Source organism: Heptranchias perlo, chromosome 6 (genome assembly GCF_035084215.1).
Source record: "Heptranchias perlo isolate sHepPer1 chromosome 6, sHepPer1.hap1, whole genome shotgun sequence".
NCBI classification, from domain to species: domain Eukaryota; kingdom Metazoa; phylum Chordata; class Chondrichthyes; order Hexanchiformes; family Hexanchidae; genus Heptranchias; species Heptranchias perlo.
Genome location: NC_090330.1, coordinates 78845335 through 78866552, shown reverse-complemented (window position 1 = coordinate 78866552; position 21218 = coordinate 78845335). Strand labels below are relative to the sequence as shown.

Here is a 21218-nt window from a genome sequence, read left to right as displayed (position 1 = left end):
CATCAACCAGACACTGAACTTGACCAGCCACATGATTACTGTAGCGACTAGAACAAATATTCTGAAGAGAGTGTCTCGCCTTTTGATTTCCCAAAGTTTCGCAACCACCTACAAGGCACAAGTCAGGAGTGTGATGGAATACTCTCTGCTTGTCTGGATGGGTGCAGCTCCAACAACACTCAAGAAGCTTGACACTATCCAGGACAAAGCAGTCCACTTGATTGGCACCCCATCCACTTGCTCAAACCTCCACTCCCTCAACCATCGGCGTACCTTGGATGCAGGATGTACTATGTACAGGATGCATTGCAGCAACTCGCCAAGGCTTCTTCGGCAGCACCTTCACCATCTAGAAGGGCAAGGGCAGAAGTGTCATTGAATGTCAAAGGAAAATCACCACCTCCAAGTTCTCCTCCAATTCAAACACCATCCTGACTTGGACAAATATCGTCGTTCCTTCATTGTCACAGGGTCAAAATCCTGGAACTCTCTACCTAACACCTTCACCACACGGACTGCAGTGGTTCAAGAAGAAGGTCCACCACCACCTTCTCATGGGCAACTAAGGATGGCCAATAAGTGCTGGCCTTGCTAGTGATACCCACATCCCGAGAATGAATGAAACAAAATAGTAGCCACCATTATTCACTGATTGACGTATCATGCGACCAATAGCTGGAGCGTAGGAGCAGGGCAGTTGGAGGTCATGTGATGAAACCTCCCAGAATACGGTCCAACCAGAGTCGGCAACCCTTACTGCTTTCTGCAAACGAGGAATCGGTGAATTTACCCTTATCTGTTGATCCCTTCCATTCATTTCCACGGCGCTCAATTCCTGATAAAAACAAGTTTCATATATAATGGCAGGCATAGACTAGCTTGTCTATCGAGCCTGTCCTATTCTGGCCTGATGTAACTTCCCTTCAATCCAATGATGGAAAAGAAGCTGGGATGGTCTGAGTAAGATGTCTAGCTGCCAATTCTCTATAGAATTATATGGTAGATTTTTACTCCACTATGTTTCCTCCATTGAAAAATGTGGCTCGGAAGCAAAGTGTCCTCACTCTGGATTCTTATGCTGTGGATCACAGCACAAAATGGTAAAGTACTGGAAGCATCTTACGAGCAGCCAGGCACAGTGGTATTGCCTACCCATACTGAATGCATTCTCCCATCATGTATGAAGCTTAAACTGATGTAGATGGTATGATCAGCTATTCACTTGTTCCTAGTCAATGGGAGGGAAATTGAGCTCTGAAATGTGTTTTTAATCCAATTTGCTAAGTACTTATGTAGGGCCTGTATTAAATGTTTTGGGTATATTCTGCTGGTGAGCCGACTTCCTGCTCTCCCACCTCTTGAATAATACTTCCAATAGATACAAATTCGATGACAAACTTGAAAAATGGAGGTTTCTTTTGTTAGAACAATGCAGATCGGGGGCGATATGATAGAAGTGTTTAAAATTATGAAAGGATAGGACAGGGTTGATAGAAACGAACTGTTTCCTGTAGTTGAGGGGCCATAGATACAAAATTAAATGTAAGAGATTTAGAACAGAAAGCAGGAGGAACTTCTTTAAACAGAGTCATGAGGCTGCAGAATTCCACGTGGATGGTAAACGCCAATAGGGACTGGTTGGGTGGAATGTCCTGTTTTGAAAAGGGATAAATACTGCTCATTGGTACTATTATTTACTTTTAACTTTATGTCAGTTTCAAGCCTATCTGTACATCCACAACATAGACAGGCAGACTTGCACATAGTATAGAAGGGCATAACTCAGTATCATACTGGGTAAGAACTGCGCCACCAAAAATAGAATGGAACTCATTGGGTTGTGTTGGCACCGGAGTGTAAGAATATTGGGATTAGGGACAAATTTGACATCTTTTTCTTAATGCTAATAACCATCATGTTCTGCAAGCTGTGTTGCTCAGTTTGCTGAGTAAGTTGCCGATATTACTGAATTCTAAGATACTGACCTTTAAAAATGACTGAACTTTATCACTCCACAGCTATGTGATTAAAAGAAAAACAATGACCATAAAAGCAGAACAACACACTAAAGATAGCGATAGGGACAGTGCAAGGACGAGATAGCGAGACGAGTGTGGTCAAACAAATTGGTCACCTTGAAAAACATCCTTGCAAAGTGACTTGTGACGAGATGAGTAATGTTAAAACAAGCTGACCATCTTGGATTCTTTGAAAAACAACCTTGTTAATCTACAAGGGTCTTATGAATAACAACGAACATAAAAGGGAATCCAAAAGTCTTCCATAGGCATATAAATAGTAAAAGGGCAGGAAGAGGAGGGGTAGGGCCGAGTAGTGACCAAAAAGGAGATCTACGCATGGAGGCAGAGGGCATGGCTGAGGTGCTAAATCATAGAATCAGAGAAAGGTTACGGCATGGAAGGAGGCCATTCAGCCCATCGAGTCTGTGCCGGCTTTATGCAAGAGCAATCCAGCTAGTCCCACTCCCCCACCCTATCAAATGCATGGAGTACAAGGAACAAATGAAATGAACTACAGGTTCAAATTCAAATTGGAGGGTATGACATGATAGCTATTACAGAGACATGGCTGCAGGATGGTCAGGATTGGGAACTAAATATACCGGGTTATAAGGTCTACAGGAGAGATAGGGAAAATGGAAGAGGGGGAGGAGTAGCCTTAGTGATCAGAGATGAAATCACTTCAATGATAGAGGGGGATATAACGAGAGGTAAGCAACCAACAGAGACCTTATGGGTTGAATTGAGAAATAGGAAAGGATCTAAGACTATAGTGGGAGTTGTAGAGAGGACCCCTGGCAGCAGCTCAGAAGTGCTAGATTGTATAAATACAGAGATTAGACAAGCGTGTAGCAAAGGCATAGTGGTCTTAATGGGAGACTTTAACCTTCATATAGATTGGGAAAAGCAGACTAGCAACTATCAGAAAGGTAGTGAATTTCATGAGTGTGTCCGGGATAGTTTTCTACAGCAGTATGTCCTAGAGGCAACAAGGGGGCAAGCCATACTAGATTTAGTAATGAGTAATGAACCAGATTTAGTTAACGGCTTAACTGTACGTGAACATCTATCAAATAGTGATCATAACATGATCAAGTTCAATGTAGTGTTTGAAAGGGAAAAAAGTGAATCAGCTGCTAAGATTCTAGACTAGGTTAAGGCCGACTTCAATGGGATGAAACAGAGACTGTCCACAGTAAACTGGGCAAATCTGTTAATGGGTAAAATGACTGATGATCAGTGGGAAATGTTTAAAGAAACATTTAACGCGATACAGAATCGGTTCATACCCCTGAGGGGCAAGAACTCTACTTGCCAAAAAAGAACAGCCATGGAAAACTAAAGAGGTAAGGGACAGTATAAGACAAAAGGAAAGGGCATACAAAAAGGCAAAAAATGGCACAGATCCTGACAAATGGGAAAGATACAAAGATCAACAAAGGGTCACAAAACAGATAGTAAGAGCGACAAAAAGAGAGTATGAAAAGAAACTTGCAAGGGATATCAAAACCAATACGAAGAACTTTTATAGTTATATTAGGAAAAAGAGGGTGGTCAGGAGCAGTGTTGGCCCCTTAAAAAAGTGCATGCCGGAAATCCCAAGAAAACTAATATTGAATCGGGGACAGGGACTCGATAAAATTAACATAAGTAAAGCAACAGTAATGAAGAAAATAACAGCACTAAAGAGTGACAAATCCCCAGGACCAGATGGTTTCCATCCCAGGGTTTTAAAGGAAGTAGGTGAGCACATTGCGGATGCCCTAACTATAATCTTTCAAAGTTCTCTAGATTCAGGAACTGTCCCTCTAGATTGGAAAATTGCACATATCACTCCGCTTTTTAAGAAAGGAGAGAAGGGGAAACCGAGGAATTATAGACCAGTTAGCCTAACATCTGTTGTGGGGAAAATGCTGGAGTCTATAATTAAGGATAGGGTGACTGAACACCTCGAGAATTTTCAGTTAATCAGAGAGAGCCAGCATGGATTTGTGAAAGGTAGGTCGTGCCTGACAAACCTGATTGAATTTTTTGAAGAGGTGACGAAAGTAGTGGACAGGGGAATGTCAATGGATGTTATTTATATGGACTTCCAGAAGGCATTTGATAAGGTCCCACATAAGAGACTGTTAGCTAAGATAGAAGCCCATGGAATCGAGGGAAAAGTACGGACTTGGTTAGGAAGTTGGCTGAGCGAAAGGCGACAAAGAGTAGGGATAATGGGTAGGTACTCACATTGGCAGGATGTGACTAGTGGAGTCCCGCAAGGATCTGTCTTGGGGCCTCAATTATTCACAATATTTATTAACGACTTAGATGAAGGCATAGAAAGTCTCATATCTAAGTTTGCCGATGACACAAAGATTGGTGGCATTGTAAGCAGTGTAGATGAAAACATAAAATTACAAAGCGATATTGATAGATTAGGTGAATGGTCAAAACTGTGGCAAATGGAATTCAATGCAGATAAATGTGAGGTCATCCACTTTGAATCAAAAAAGGATAAAACAGGGTACTTTCTAAATGGTAAAAAGTTAAAAACAGTGGATGTCCAAAGGGACTTCGGGGTTCAGGTACATAGATCATTGAAGTGTCATGAACAGGTGCAGAGAATAATCAAGAAGGCAAATGGAATGCTGGCCTTTATATCTAGAGGACTAGAGTACAAGTGTGCAGAAGTTATGCTGCAGCTGTACAAAACCCTGGTTAGACCGCACCTGGAATACTGTGAGCAGTTCTGGGCACCGCACCTTCAGAAGGATATACTGGCCTTGGAGGGAGTGCAGCGTAGGTTTACTAGAATGATACCCGGACTTCAAGGGTTAAGTTACGAGGAGAGATTACACAAATTGGGGTTGTATTCTCTTGAGTTTCGAAGGTTACGGGGTGATCTGATCGAAGTTTATAAGATATTAAGGGGAACAGATAGGGTGGATAGAGAGAAACTATTTCCGCTGGTTGGGGATTTTAGGAGTAGGGGGCACAGTCTAAAAATTAGAGCCAGACCTTTCAGGAGCGAGATTAGAAAACATTTCTACACACAAAGGGTGGTAGAAGTTTGGAACTCTCTTCCGCAAACGGCAATTGATACCAGCTCAATTGCTAAATTTAAATGTGAGATAGATAGCTTTTTGGCAACCAAAGGTATTAAGGGATATGGGCCAAAGGCAGGTATATGGAGTTAGATCACAGATCAGCCATGATCTTATCAAATGGTGGGTCAAAACCTCCGCTATTACCTCCCTTGCTTCTCTTAACAGCCTGGGATACATTTCATCCGGGCTGGGTGACTTATCTACTTTCAAAGATGCTAATCCCTTTAATACTTCCCCTATCACTAAGTTTATCCCATCCAATATTTCACACTTCTCCTCCACAACTACAACGTCTGCATCATCCCTCTCTTTTGTGAAGACAGACGCAAAGTATTCATTAAGAACCATACCAACATCTTCCACCTCCACACATAGGTTACCTTCTAGGTCTTGAATAGACCCTACTCTTTCCTTAGTTATCTTCTTACTCTTTATGTATTTATAAAACATCTTTGGGTTTTACTTGCCAATATTTTTTCATGCCCTCTCTTTGCTTTCATAATTTCCTTTTTAATTTCACCCCTGCACTTTCTATACTCCTCTAGGCTTTCTGTGGTACTGAGTTCTCGGTGTCTTTCATAAGCTTTCCTTTTTTGCCTTATCTTACTCCTTGACATCCAGGGAGCTCTAGATTTGGCAGTCCCACTCTTTTTCTTTGTGGATACATGTTTACTCTGAACCCCTTAAATCTCCCCCATGAATGCCTCCCACTGGTCTGACAGTGATTTACCTCCGTGTAGCTGTTTCCAGTCCATTTTTGCTAAATCACTTCTTAGCTTCGTAAAATTGGCCTTTCCCCAATTGAGAACTGCTCTCATAGAATCATAGAATCATAGAAGTTACAACATGGAAACAGGCCCTTCGGCCCAACATGTCCATGTCGCCCAGTTTATACCACTAAGCTAGTCCCAATTGCCTGCACTTGGCCCATATCCCTCTATACCCATCTTACCCATGTAACTGTCCAAATGCTTTTTAAAAGACAAAATTGTACCCGCCTCTACTACTGCCTCTGGCAGCTCATTCCAGACACTCACCACCCTTTGAGTGAAAAAATTGCCCCTCTGGACCCTTTTGTATCTCTCCCCTCTCACCTTAAATCTATGCCCCCTCGTTATAGACTCCCCTACCTTTGGGAAAAGATTTTGACTATCGACCTTATCTATGCCCCTCATTATTTTATAGACTTCTATAAGATCACCCCTTAACCTCCTACTCTCCAGGGAAAAAAGTCCCAGTCTGTCTAACCTCTCCCTGTAAGTCAAACCATCAAGTCCCGGTAGCATCCTAGTAAATCTTTTCTGCACTCTTTCTAGTTTAATAATATCCTTTCTATAATAGGGTGACCAGAACTGTACACAGTATTCCAAGTGTGGCCTCACCAATGCCCTGTACAACTTCAACAAGACATCCCAACTCCTGCATTCAATGTTCTGACCAATGAAACCAAGCATGCCGAATGCCTTCTTCACCACCCTATCCACCTGTGACGCCACTTTCAAGGAGCTATGAATCTGTACTCCCAGATCTCTTTGTTCTATAACTCTCCCCAACGCCCTACCATTAACGGAGTAGGTCCTGGCCCGATTCGATCTACCAAAATGCATCACCTCACATTTATCTAAATTAAACTCCATCTGCCATTCATCGGCCCACTGGCCCAATTTATCAAGATCCCGTTGCAATCCTAGATAACCTTCTTCACTGTCCACAATGCCACCAATCTTGGTGTCATCTGCAAACTTACTAACCATGCCTCCTAAATTCTCATCCAAATCATTAATATAAATAACAAATAACAGTGGACCCAGCACCGATCCCTGAGGCACACCGCTGGACACAGGCATCCAGTTTGAAAAACAACCCTCTACAACCACCCTCTGTCTTCTGTCGTCAAGCCAATTTTGTATCCAATTGGCTACCTCACCTTGGATCCCATGAGATTTAACCTTATGTAACAACCTACCATGCGGTACCTTGTCAAATGCTTTGCTGAAGTCCATGTAGACCACGTCTATTGCACAGCCCGCATCTATCTTCTTGGTTACCCCTTCAAAAAACTCAATCAAATTCGTGAGACATGATTTTCCTCTCACAAAACCATGCTGACTGTTCCTAATTAGTCCCTGCCTCTCCAAATGCCTGTAGATCCTGTCCCTCAGAATACCCTCTAACAACTTACCCACTACAGATGTCAGGCTCACTGGTCTGTAGTTCCCAGGCTTTTCCCTGCCGCCCTTCTTAAACAAAGGCACAACATTTGCTACCCTCCAATCTTCAGGCACCTCACCTGTAGCGGTGGATGATTCAAATATCTCTGCTAGGGGACCCGCAATTTCCTCCCTAACCTCCCATAACGTCCTGGGATACATTTCATCAGGTCCCGGAGATTTATCTACCTTGATGCGTGTTAAGACTTCCAGCACCTCCCTCTCTGTAATATGTACACTCCTCAAGACATCACTATTTATTTCCCCAAGTTCCCTAACATCCATGCCTTTCTCAACCGTAAATACCGATGTGAAATATTCATTCAGGATCTCACCCATTTCTTGTGGTTCCGCACATAGATGACCTTGTTGATCCTTAAGAGGCCCTACTCTCTTCCTAGTTACCCTTTTGCCCTTTATGTATTTGTAGAAGCTCTTTGGATTCACCTTTGCCTGATCTGCCAAAGCAATCTCATATCCCCTTTTTGCCCTCCTGATTTCTCTCTTAACTCTACTCCGGCAATCTCTATACTCTTCAAGGGATCCACTTGATCCCAGCTGCCTATGCATGTCATATGCCTCCTTCTTCTTTTTGACTAGGGCCTCAATCTCCCGAGTCATCCAAGGTTCCCTACTTCTACCAGCCTTGCCCTTCACTTTGTAAGGAATGTGCTTACCCTGAACCCTGGTTAACACACTTTTGAAAGCCTCCCACTTACCAGATGTCCCTTTGCCTGCCAACAGACTCTCCCAATCAACTTCTGAAAGTTCCTGTCTAATACCATCAAAATTGGCCTTTCCCCAATTTAGAATTTTAACTTTTGGGCCAGACCTATCCTTCTCCATAGCTATCTTAAAACTAATGGAATTATGATCACTTGTCCCAAAGTGATCCCTCACTAACACTTCTGTCACCTTCCCTTCCTTATTTCCCAAGAGGAGGTCAAGTTTTGCCCCCTCTCTAGTCGGGCCATCCACATACTGAATGAGAAATTCCTCCTGAATACATTCAACAAATTTCTCTCCATCCAAGCCCCTAATGCTATGGCTGTCCCAGTCAATGTTGGGAAAGTTAAAGTCCCCTACTATTACCACCCTATTTTTCTTGCAGCTGTCTGTAATCTCCTTACATATTTGCTCCTCAATTTCCCGTTGACTATTTGGGGGTCTGTAGTACAATCCTATCAAAGTGATCTCTCCCTTCTTATTTTTCAGTTCTACCCATATAGACTCAGTGGGCGAACCCTCGGATATATCCCCTCTCACTACTGCCGTGATGTTCTCCCTAATCAAGAACGCAACTCCCCCTCCTCTCTTACCTCCTGCTCTATCTTTCCTATAGCATCTGTACCCTGGAACATTGAGCTGCCAGTCCTGCCCCTCCCTTATCCATGTTTCAGTAACAGCTATAACATCCCAGTCCCATGTACCCATCCATGCCCTGAGTTCATCTGCCTTGCCCATCAGACTTCTTGCATTGAAATAAATGCAGTTTAATCTAGACTTCCCTTGGTCTTTGCCCTGCTTTCTCAAACTATCTGTCCGGTCATGTTCTGTACACTCTCCCTTACTGCCTTTTGTTTCTGTCACCATTTTATTTCCCACTGACTTCCTGCATCGGTTCCCATCCCCCTGCCACATTAGTTTAAACCCTCCCCAACAGCACTGGCAAACACTCCCCCTAGGACATTGGTTCCAGTCCTGCCCAGATGCAGACCGTCCAATTTGTACTGGTCCCACCTCCCCCAGAACCGGTTCCAATGGCCCAGGAATTTGAATCCCTCCCTCTTGCACCATCTCTCAAGCCACGTATTCATCTTAGCTATCCTGTCATTCCTACTCTGACTTGCCCGTGGCACTGGTAGCAATCCTGAGATTACTACCTTTGAGGTCTTACTCTTTAGTTTAACTCCTAACTCCCTAAATTCAGCTTGTAGGACCTCATCCTGTTTTTTACCTATATCGTTGGTGCCTATATGCACCACGACAACTGGCTGTTCACCTTCCCCCTCCAGAATGTCCTGCAGCCGCTCCGAGACATCCTTGAACCTTGCACCAGGGAGGCAACATACCATCCTGGAGTCTCGGTTGCGTCCGCAGAAACGCCTGTCTATTCCCCTTACAATCGAGTCCCCTATCACTATAGCTCTGCCACTCTTTTTCCTGCCCTCCTGTGCAGCAGAGCCAGCCACGGTGCCATGAACATGGCCACTGCCACCTTCCCCTGGTGAGCCATCTCCCCCAACAGTATCCAAAACGGTATACCTGTTTTGGAGGGAGATGACCGCAGGGGACCCCTGCACTGACTTCCTACTCTTCCTCTGTCTGTTGGTCACCCATTCACTATCTCCCTCAGTAATTTTTATCTGTGGTGTGACCAACTCACTGAACGTGCTATCCACGACTTTCTCAGCATCGCGGATGCTCCAAAGTGAGTCCATCCGCAGCTCCAGAGCCGTCAAGCGGTCAAACAATAGCTGCAGCTGGACACACTTCCCGCAGGTGAAGGAATCAGGGATACAGGAAGGAGCCCTGAATTCCCACATCTCACAAGAGGAACATGACACGGCTCTGGGATCTCCTGCCATGACTTAACCCTTAAGTTAGCTTAACAACAACTGCAATGTCAAGAGAAAAAAAAGGAAAGAAAAACTACTTACCACTCCCTTTAAGGAGTTTACTCCTTTAAATTGTTCTCAATTTAGAGAATGTTAACTACACTCGGGACCTTGATTCACTAAAAAATAAACGCTACTTCCAAAAAGACCTGCAGACCTTCCCTTTCCTTTTACTTCAGTTACTGTCGATAAGTAGAAATACTCACCTGAACCTACTCACCAATCAGGTGCCTCCCCTGTGTCGCGTCCCGATCTGATTCCTGACGTCACTTCGAACTCCGTCGCAGCTCCGCTCGGCTCGGCTCCTCTCAGCTGTTCTCAGCGCTCTGAAATCCCGCCTTTTATCGGACGCTCCCTCCGCTCGGCTCGGCTCCTCTCAGCTGCACTCAGCGCTCTGAAATCCCGCCTTTTATCGGACGCTCCCTCCGCTCCGCTCGGCTCTTCTCAGCGCTCTGAAATTCCGCCTTCTATCGGACGCTCCCTCCGCTTCGCTCGACTCTGAAATCCCGCCTTTTATCGGACGCTCCCTCCGCTCGGCTCGGCTCCTCTCAGCTGTTCTCAGCGCTCTGAAATCCCGCCTTTTATCGGACGCTCCCTCCGCTCCGCTCGGCTCCTCTCAGCTGTTCTCAGCGCTCTGAAATCCTGCCTTTTATCGGACGCTCCCTCCCCTCGGCTCGGCTCCTCTCAGCTGTTCTCAGCGCTCTGAAATCCTGCCTTTTATCGGACGCTCCCTCCGCTCCGCTCGGCTCCTCTCAGCTGTTCTCAGCGCTCTGAAATCCTGCCTTTTATCGGACGCTCCCTCCGCTCGGCTCGGCTCCTCTCAGCTGTTCTCAGCGCTCTGAAATCCTGCCTTTTATTGGACGCTCCCTCCGCTCCGCTCGGCTCCTCTCAGCTGCTCTATCTTTGTCTTTTTCCATCACTATGCTAAATCTAACTGAATTATGATCACTACCACCAAAATGCTCTCTCACTGCTACTTCTTCCCAGTTTCATTTCATAAAACTAAATCCAAAACTGCCCCCTCTCTTGTTGGGCTTGCTACGTACCGACTAAAAAAGTTCTCCTGAATAAGGTTGAAGAATTTTGTGTCCTCGATACCCTTCACACTATTTGTATCCCAGTTAATATCAGGGTAGTCAAAATCCCCTACTATTAGTGCCATATTGTTTTTGCACTTCTCAGAAATTTGCCTGCATATTTGCTCTTCTATCTCCCTCTGACTGTTTGGGGGTCTATAGCACACAACCTGTAGTGTGACTACCCCTTTTTTGTTCCTTAGCTCAACCCATATGGCCTCATTTGATGATCCTTGTAACATATCATCCCTCCTCACAGCTATAATCCCTTGGGAAGCAGTGATCGTAACATGATAGAATCTCAGATTCAGAGAAGGTTCACTAGGTTGATTCCAGGTATGGAAGGGTTGTCTTATGAGAAAAGATTGAACAGGTTGGGTCTATACTCATTGGAGTTTAGAAGAATGAGAGAAGATCTTATTGAAACATACAAGATTCTGAGGGGACTCGATAGGGTAGATGCTGAGAGGATGTTACCCCTCAAGGGGGAATCTAAAACTAGCGGGCATCGTCTCAGAATAAGGGATCGTCCATTTAAGATGGAAATGAGGTGGAATTTCTTCTCCTAGAGGGTCATGAATCTTTGGAACTCTTTTCTCCAAAAAGCTGTGGAGGCTGAGTCATTAAATACATTCAAGGTTGAGTTAGACAAATTTTTGATCAGCAAGGGAGTCAAAGGATATGGGGAAAAGGCGGGAAAGTGGAGTTGAGGTAAAAATCAGATCAGCCATGATCTCATTAAATGGTGGAGCAGGCTCGAGGAGCTGAGTGGCCTACTCCTGCTCCTATCCCTTATGGACTTATGGTAATTTTTTCTTCAACCAAAATTGCCAACCCCCTCCTTTTTTATCCCCCTCTCTATCTCGTCTGAAAACCCTGTAAGCCAGGAACATTGAACTGCCATTCCTGCCCCCGTTTAAGCCGTATTTCTGAAATAGCTATGATATCATACGTGTCTATCTGTGCCCTCAGCTCATCTGATTTATTCACTATACTCCTTGCATTGAGGTATATCCCTTTAAGCAATGTGGAAAACCATAAAGAAATGCCTGACTAAATTAACCTTCCAATACAACTAAACCATAAAGCTGACCATATTAATGTAGAAATACTTGACCATAAAAGAAGCAAAGCATGATGGATAAGTGACATTGTTAGCTGACCAGCTGAATACAATAGAACGCTTATGTTCGGTTCCCAGCAAAGACACACAGAAGAGGTATTGTCTGCTTATGAGATAACTTTCTGACTAACTGAAATGAATGACCATATAGCCTTGAGATTGAGTACAGAACTGATAATAAAGACATTTTCTTAGGGGAAAGGCACTTTCCCCAGACATTATCTCGTGATGTTGAACAGGCATGGGAACCTTGAGGGTGGGTTTCCTATTTTTGATTGACTAACCACTTGAACCAATGAGAGTGTACATGTACACCCATATTCTATGATGGATAGACATTACGAATTGAACTGTATAAACGTTAACTGTTTCATCTGCTCAGCAAAGAGGTGGTTCCAACCATTGAGCTCAAGTTTCTTTTAATAAATTCTTACTTGTCTGAAAATAAGTGTTTGGAGTTAATGCATTGTGTATAATAGGTAATCAAGTTTTCGACAGCACTGCCGAACTCCTTTGTTGTTTATTTTCTAACCTTTGTTTCCTCTGCCTTCCAAACTCACTTACTAATTTTCTGCTGTCCATTTCCAGTTCAGATTCTGTTCCAACTGAATCTACACTGAGGTTCCATTCCCCTGCCAAGCTAGTTTAAACCCTCCCCGACAGCACAAGCAAACCTCCCCACAAGGATATTGGTCCTGGCCCTGTCGAGGTGCAACCTGTCCGGCTTGTACAGGTCCCACCTCCCCCAGAACCGGTCCCAATGCCCCAGGAATCTAAAGCCCTCCCTTCTGCACCATCTCTCCAGCCACGCATTCATCTGCTCTATCCTCCTATTTCTATACTCACTAGCACGTGGCACCAGGAGTATAAGTGATCATGGGAAGTGCCCATGAAATATTAGAAAAGAAACTGAAAAAGAAACTAAAGGAGTCAGAGGAACCTTTCGAATTGATCACCAAAATAGTGGAAAAGCTTGAGGCTTATGAGACGGCCATGGAATGGATCGAGGATCAAGTTCGAAATAAAAAGATGAAGGTGAGAGTTGATAAAAGGAATCTTATGTGGGTGGCCAATGTGTGTGCACTTAACAGTGAGGAATGTATTAAACAGTTAAAAGGGGAAAATAGGAAACAGACAAAAAAGAGAGGGAAATTAAGAAACGGTCAGATGAAAAAGAGAGGTTGAAAGAACGTCCGATTGATGTCATGACTATGCTGGATAGTTCGCATTTGGTGGCTCAAACTGCGACAGCATAGTGACTACTGAGTCAGAAAAGGTTACGAGAGAGAGATAGTCTTACAGAGAAAAATGGGAAACTGGAGTCGGAACTCGCTGACTGTAGAGGGGCTTTAATAGGATCATAGGAACATAGGAACAGGAGTAGGCCATTCAGCCCCTCGTGCCTGCTCCGCCATTTGATAAGATCATGGCTGATCTGTGATCTAACTCCTTATACCTGCCTTTGGCCCATATCCCTTAATACCTTTGGTTGCCAAAAAGCTATCTATCTCACATTTAAATTTAGCAATTGAGCTAGTATCAATTGCCGTTTGCGGAAGAGCGTTCCAAACTTCTACCACCCTTTGTGTGTAGAAATGTTTTCTAATCTCGCTCCTGAAAGGTCTGGCTCTAATTTTTAGACTGTGCCCCCTACTCCTAAAATCCCCAACCAGCGGAAATAGTTTCTCTCTATCCACCCTATCCGTTCCCCTTAATATCTTCTAAACTTCGAGGGAGATTATGTGTCGACCCATAAATTTGGTAGACCACACATGATGTAAGTTAATGATTCAGGAGTTACAAGGGCAAATTGAGCTGACAAGGTGCTGTGGTGGCTGCTGTAAAGCGAGGAGTCACGAGAGGAACAGAAGGTCGTAATGACAGGGTTTTCCGATGTCAAAAAATGGATCATTATGTACCGGAGTAATGTAACGCCCCCGGCAGAGAAGTTATGAAGGAAATCAGACAATGATCCAAAATCCAGGAGAGGTGGAACAAAAATTAGATAAATTAATAACCCTCCTGACTACCCAACAACAGAAACAGATACAACAGCTCCAAGAACAGTTGAGAGTCAAGGCAGCATTTGACCGAGTGTGGCACCAAGGAGCCCTAGTAAAATTGAAGTCAATGGGAATCAGGGGGAAAACTCTCCAGTGGCTGGAGTCATACCTAGCACAAAGGAAGATGGTAGTGGTTGTTGGAGGCCAAGCATCTCAGCCCCAGGGCATTGCTGCAGGAGTTCCTCAGGGCAGTGTCCTAGGCCCAACCATCTTCAGCTGCTTCAACAATGACCTTCCCTCCATCATAAGGTCAGAAATGGGGATGTTCGCTGATGACTGCACAGTGTTCAGTTCCATTCGCAACCCCTCAGATAATGAAGCAGTCCGAGCCTGCATGCAGCAAGACCTGGACAACATCCAGGCTTGGGCTCATAAGTGGCAAGTAACATTCGCGCCAGATAAGTGCCAGGCAACGACCATCTCCAACAAGAGAGAGTCTAACCACCTCCCCTTGACATTCAACGGCATTACCATCGCCGAATCCCCCACCATCAACATCCTGGGGGTCACCATTGACCAGAAACTTAACTGGACCAGCCATATAAATACCGTGGCTACGAGAGCAGGTCAGAGGCTGGGTATTCTGCGGCGAGTGACTCACCTCCTGACTCCCCAAAGCCTTTCCACCATCTAAAAGGCACAAGTCAGGAGTGTGATGGAATACTCTCCACTTGCCTGGATGAGTGCAGCTCCAACAACACTCAAGAAACTCAACACCATCCAAGATAAAGCAGCCCGCTTGATTGGCACCCCATCCACCACCCTAAACATTCACTCCCTTCACCACCGGCGCACTGTGGCTGCAGTGTGTACCATCCACAGGATGCACTGCAGCAACTCGCCAAGGCTTCTTCGACAGCACCTCCCAAACCCGCGACCTCTACCACCTAAAAGGACAAGGGCAGCAGGCGCATGGGAACAACACCACCTGCACGTTCCCCTCCAAGTCACACACCATCCCGACTTGGAAATATATCGCCGTTCCTTCATTGTCGCTGGGTCAAAATCCTGGAACTCCCTTCCTAACAGCACTGTGGGAGAACCGTCACCACACGGACTGCAGCGGTTCAAGAAGGCGGCTCACCACCACCTTCTCGAGGGCAATTAGGGATGGGCAATAAATGCCGGCCTCGCCAGCGACGCCCACATCCCGTGAACGAATAAAAAAAAAATAAAAAATACAATGACCCAAGTGGGTAGGGGTAGAGACACGGTCGACGGGGAAGGGTTGGCATAGATGATGATGAGAATAAGGTATGATGTGGAGATGCCGGTGATGGACTGGGGTTGACAATTGTAAACAATTTTACAACACCAAGTTATAGTCCAGCAATTTTATTTTAAATTCACAAGCTTTCGGAGGCTTCCCCCTTCGTCAGGTGAACGATGTGAAATGAAATCCTCGAAATGAAATCGCATTTATAATTCACAGAACAATGCTTGGTGAGTACAGACAGTTTTTTCAACTGCCCGTTGCCAAGGCAATCAGTGTGCAGACAGACAGGTGTTACCTGCCAGGTCTCAAGAAATAAGTGGCAAGTAATAAAGGATAAAGATTTAATACAGGAGAAAAAAGGTGAAAAGGGAAGATTCCATCTCTCCCACTGTTACAAGCTACTGGATTTTTCTTTAGATTTTAGTGCACTGTCTCTTTAAGTGTGTTGCACTCTGCAGCGTGCAGGAGGCAGCTGGCTCCATTTCCTCTTTTTCCCCACAAAACTGAAGCAGCGTTCACCCTTTGTAGTCCTGGTCATTTAATATAAGCATTTCAATCATTGTGTTTTCTAAGCATAGTTAAATGTACAAGAAGAAGTCAAAAGAGTTTGGAGAATTATTATGCAGTTACGGAAATATGTCCTATTTTACGTCTATGGGATTTGAGATCAAAATTGATTGTTTTCTTTTCAACTTGGCAAAGTTTCTTTAAGTTGAAATCTGCCTCAGTATGGAGATGCTGTGGTGAAGCTGGCTCTGCCCTATTTTCACAGTCAGTGCTGCAATAAAATTCTAAAATTATGTTGCCTTCCACATTTGGGACGACTTTGACCTTGTGGGTCTACAGCCGTCCAACAGAGAAAATTAGTCAGTAGCAAAGTACAGAGCATCCAAGACAATAGACAGTTGAGACATCAGGTCAAGATTGTGTAGGGTGTTCTAGTCCAAGTCTCCAAAGAAAATGGAGGCGGAAGAAATAATTATTTGTGCTTTCTCCATAGATGAAGCAAAATGGATAATGTGATATTAATTACATTTATTATTGGAGGGACTTAGAAACTGTAAAATGTGCCATAAGTAAATAATGTCCAATTTACAGTACTGTGGCAAATGCTCACAAGGGACATGCAGATAAAATGGGAACGAGAGGTTGAAAGTGATAGATAACATAATGGGGATAGAAATTAGACCAGAGGAGGGCATCTTTAGGACAAGACAATTACAGTCGGATGCTGTGAGATGAGTAGGTGCAATAACAGGGGTATTCAGAACAGGAATATCAATTTGGAATTGGATAAATGTTGAGACTATAAAGAAGCACGCGTGTCATTATGAACATGCGCGGGCCAAACTGGTTGATGCATCTACCCTAAACACAATCAATGAGCTAGCACAGGAAGAACGATATGCCATTTATATTGTCAAGATTTTCACTCAGGCACAGAATAAAATGAATGAGATGATATACAAGGGAACGGAGCGAGCTGAGGGAATAGGACTGGCGACCATTTGTATGGCATTTGGAGCATTTGTGCTTTTGTTTATTGATCAGACACTGAGAATTTTGATGTGAGGTAAAGTCCCAGATATGTTAAGGGACTACGACCTTGTCTGTAGGTATTCTGAGGGAAATGGTGAAACAAATGTGAGGGTTGAAGTTCCACCTGTATCAACAATCTACAAGCTGGGATATGCTACAATTATTTACTGATTTAGCAGAACCACATTCTGTGGGATATCTAGAGGGAGAAGTTTATAAGCAAAGGCCTAAGTTAACAGCGTATGACAAAAAAACTGCATCATAAAAGGTGCCCAATTTGTATTGTTGTGTCAAACAGGGGAACCGATACCTAGGCTGATGTGGATGTTTCCCTGCATTCAGCCTGAGTGCAGACGGTGTAGACGTGATCTTAAATTGAGACTAATGTAATTAAAACTTTAAAATGGCAGGCGCAGGATAAGATGCAAATTCTGTGCCCACATTTGTGAACGAACTTGTGGTGATGCAAACACAAGAAGCTTGATATAATTTGCAGTTAGAGATTATCTCTGCTCTGTTAATTTTTTTCTTCTGTATCTTTTATCTTCTGATTTATGTAATTGAATGTTTGTAGATTTTTATCACGTTGAGAAATGGTACACAGTTTTAATAAGTGCAATTGGGAAGAGGTTTAGGTGAACTCACATAGAGACAATGGGAGCATTATAGAACAATGCACAAGGAAATAGAGGGATCACTTAAAGGAATGAATAGGCAGATGGGGGATACTATATCGGAACAAGGAGATTCCCTGGTTTTAATGAAAGGACTGACAGGGAGACAGGTTAGGGATATTGGCAATCATTCAGAATAACAAAGACTAAGGAACAACTGACCTTAAAGGCAATTATGTATGGAGAGTTTTTAAAATGGTTCGATTCAAAACGGGGTTAAACGCTGTAGAAAACAATTAGATCCCAAATTTTATATTGGACAAACAAATGAAAATCTGCAAATCAGATTAGGAATATGGATTAGTGTAAAGTGCGAAGATTTGGATTGGTGTATTATGCTAAGAAGCTTTGCAAGCTTTATTTCATGGTTAATTCTTGTGGCAGTGGCAATACCATTGCTATCTGCTGATGTAAAACTGATAAAAGTATTTAAAGTGGAATCGATGGGCTTGTTGGAGGATGATATTCATAAGAAACTTGTAGATTATTCGAAGATCGAAGATATCAGTAAAGGAGAAAAGAGGGGCTCTGGATTGCACCAAACACTTCATGCTGTTCCAGGAAAAGTGGATCCTGGTTTTACAGAGGTGATGTTTTACAAAGTGCACTGCCAGCTTGTGGTTTCACTCTGGATGAAGAATCTCCTAATTGTACTATTGAATTCAAAAAGGACAAGTGTCGTTTATTCGGAGCAAGGAAAATATTGTGTTGCAAAAAATAAGAAGCACTACATACAAGGTTACACCATTGGCATGATTTTAGCCTGAAAAAAAGGGGTAGGTTGGGGGCGAGGGGGCAGTAACAATTGCAAAAATCTAAAACCTGCTCCCAACCCGCCCATTTCCAGTTTTCACGAGGACGGGACGAGAGTCAAGCGACCAATCCGCTCTTAGGAGGCGGGTCGGTCAGTGAAAGCTTTCAAGGAGGCTTTTTCAAAGCTTTTTTGATTTTAGCCCCTACGGGCTGGGATTCCCAGGACTTCTCCTTCATGCCATGTGAGAGGAGGCAAGCAGGCCCGAAACTCTAGGTAAGTGCCTTTATGGCACAGCTTGTGGGCCCGGAGGAGCAGGCTTCCCCCAGGCCCAAAAAGCCTACCTGCAGTGACCACCCCCATGATCTCCGACCCCCCCCCAACCACGATCTCCAACACCCCCCCACGATCTCTGACCCCCCCTATGATCTATGACACCCCCATGATCTTTGGCCTCCCCACAATCTCCACCCCCTCTACGATGTCCAACCCCGTCATGACCCCTAACCCCAACTCACCCTCTGGTGACTGACAGCCACCCCGATGTCTGATCCCTCCCGATGACTGAAACCCCAGATGCCTGATTGCCCCCCTGCTGACAGCCGCCGTGACAGCCCCACCCCCCCCCGATGACAGACACCCCTGCTGACTGAGCCCCCCTAATGACTGACAACCCCTCAATGACTGACCGCCCTCCCCGTTGAATGACAGCCCCCCGATGACTGATTCCTCCCCCCCCGATGACAGACTGATAGACTCCCCTCCGTTGACTGAGCTCCCCCCTGTAGACTGAACCCTCCCCCGTGAGCCCCGATCTCCCCCCTCCCCCCATCTAACACTTACCTGAACACGTCCTCTTCCTGGTTCTTCTCCCGTCCGATTGAGAGCCAGCCTGTCAATCAAGTCGGCCTGTTGCGCGGGAGACCGGCAAAAAAGAGAAAAACGACGTCCTTACTTCAAAATCATACTCCAGGAATTTCACCCTCCACCCCCGCCCTGCCCCCGGGCTAAAATCATGCCCCATTAGTCCATTCCCAAAGGCAGGGGAGTCTATAACGAGGGGGCATAGATTTAAGGTGAGAGGGGAGAGATACAAAAGGGTCCAGAGGGGCAATTTTTTCACTCAAAGGGTGGTGAGTGTCTGGAACGAGCTAGTAGAGGCGGGTACAATTTTGTCTTTTAAAAAGCATTTGGACAGTTACATGGGTAAGATGGGTATAGAGGGATATGGGCCAAGTGCAGGCAATTGGGACTAGCTTAGTGGTATAAACTGGGCGACATGGACATGTTGGGCCGAAGGGCCTGTTTCCATGTTGTAAACTTCTATGATTCTATGATTTTGGCAGTTAACATTTTGCTTTACACCAACCAGAATTATTAAATTTGGAGCTAAGATATTGGTGCCTGTTACAGACCACAATGTTGCAAAAATGCAAGCAAACATTATCCTCCAGACAGAAAGCTTACGAGTGATTGTAAATTTTGGCCATAAAAGCATATGTGTACTTAAGTGTGTTATCAGGAATGTTAGTTGGAGGTAGGGACACTTAGAACTGACAGCCTTATTGAAGGATAGATGAGAGATTGAAGCCCTTAATGTTTCCTCACTCTCAAGGTGGGGAATCTGTAAGAATATTGGGAGTAGGCACAAGTTGACATCTTTTCTTTATGCTATTAACCATCATGCTTTGCAAACTGTGTTGTTTGGTTTGCTGAGTAAGTTGCTTATTTTGCTGAATTGTAAGATATTGACCTTTGAATAATGACTGAACTTTATCACTCCACAGTTATGTGATTAAAAGGAAACAACGACCCAAAAAGCGGAACAACACTCTAAAGATAGCGATAAGGACAGGACAAGGACAAGATAGCTAGACTAATGCGATGAACAAACTGGCCACCTTGCTATTTGCAAAGGGTCTTGTGACCAGATGAATAATGTTAAAACAAGTTGACCATCTTGACTCCTTAAACAACCTTGTTAATCTCTAACGGTCTTATGACTAACGACTCTATATATGGAGGATCTGGCTGGGGCCATAAAAACCCAACTGAACTCAATGCAAAGAAGATGGCCCAGCTGTCAGAAGGCTTCCAAGATGTCAGAAGTCTGCCAAGCTATCAGAGAATTTGGAATGACCATACTGCTTACTTATTTACAACCTCTGCCCAGAGATTGAACAGGGCAATATTGTTTTAATATCTGTATTATGACTGTCTTTTAATATTGGGTACTTTTACATGTTTCATTTGACAATTAATAAATGAGATATTGATTACCATTTGGCATCACATCCAAATCTGTTAAAGCAGATGAGGTCAGCTTCACTGGCAGTAACCAAAACAAAAAAATCTGGCATCAACTCAACAGTGCTTGCATCTTCCCAATACCCATTTGCTGTGCAATAATTCCCTACTCTGACTGCTCAGAGATAGCAGAAAATTAACAACAATTTGCCATTTGTTACTTCCTGGAAAAGATTTTTTTTAAATGCAGAAAAACTGTGCCCATTGAACCTGTTATATAAATGGACGTGGCTCTTTGTCCCACTCCCGAGTAAGCTTTTGCACCCTTGTTATTAAGATTAAAATTATTAAAATTAAGATCCAACCTGTACTCTCAGCAAGGAGCCATGCTTGAAGGAAATGTGTTCGGGATTTGGCCCAACCGTGTTGTAAACTCCATCTCTGACCCATGCTCCTTCCGAGTGTAGCTTCCCAGTGGGAGTGTAGAGTTAGAGTTAGTGCCTATAGTGCCTGGCCCATAAATTAGCCTTAAACAGCAATAACAGTTTCTCATTTCATGAAAACACCCCAAAAATCTGGTGACAT

The 21218-nt window shown here is 44.1% G+C and overlaps 1 long non-coding RNA gene across 3 annotated transcripts in view; it reads right to left on the bottom strand.

Moving 5' to 3' along the window:
- The window catches only part of LOC137323071 (uncharacterized), a 494135-nt gene that overhangs the window by 57736 nt on the left and 415181 nt on the right, over positions 1-21218 (bottom strand). For 2 of the 3 annotated variants that reach the window (XR_010963290.1, XR_010963291.1), the window contains one exon: positions 19231-19295. The exons of the other annotated variant lie outside the window; for it this stretch is intronic. This is a non-coding gene — a long non-coding RNA (uncharacterized lncRNA). Of the gene's footprint in view, positions 1-19230; positions 19296-21218 lie in introns of those variants that run through there. 3 annotated transcript variants of the gene reach the window in all.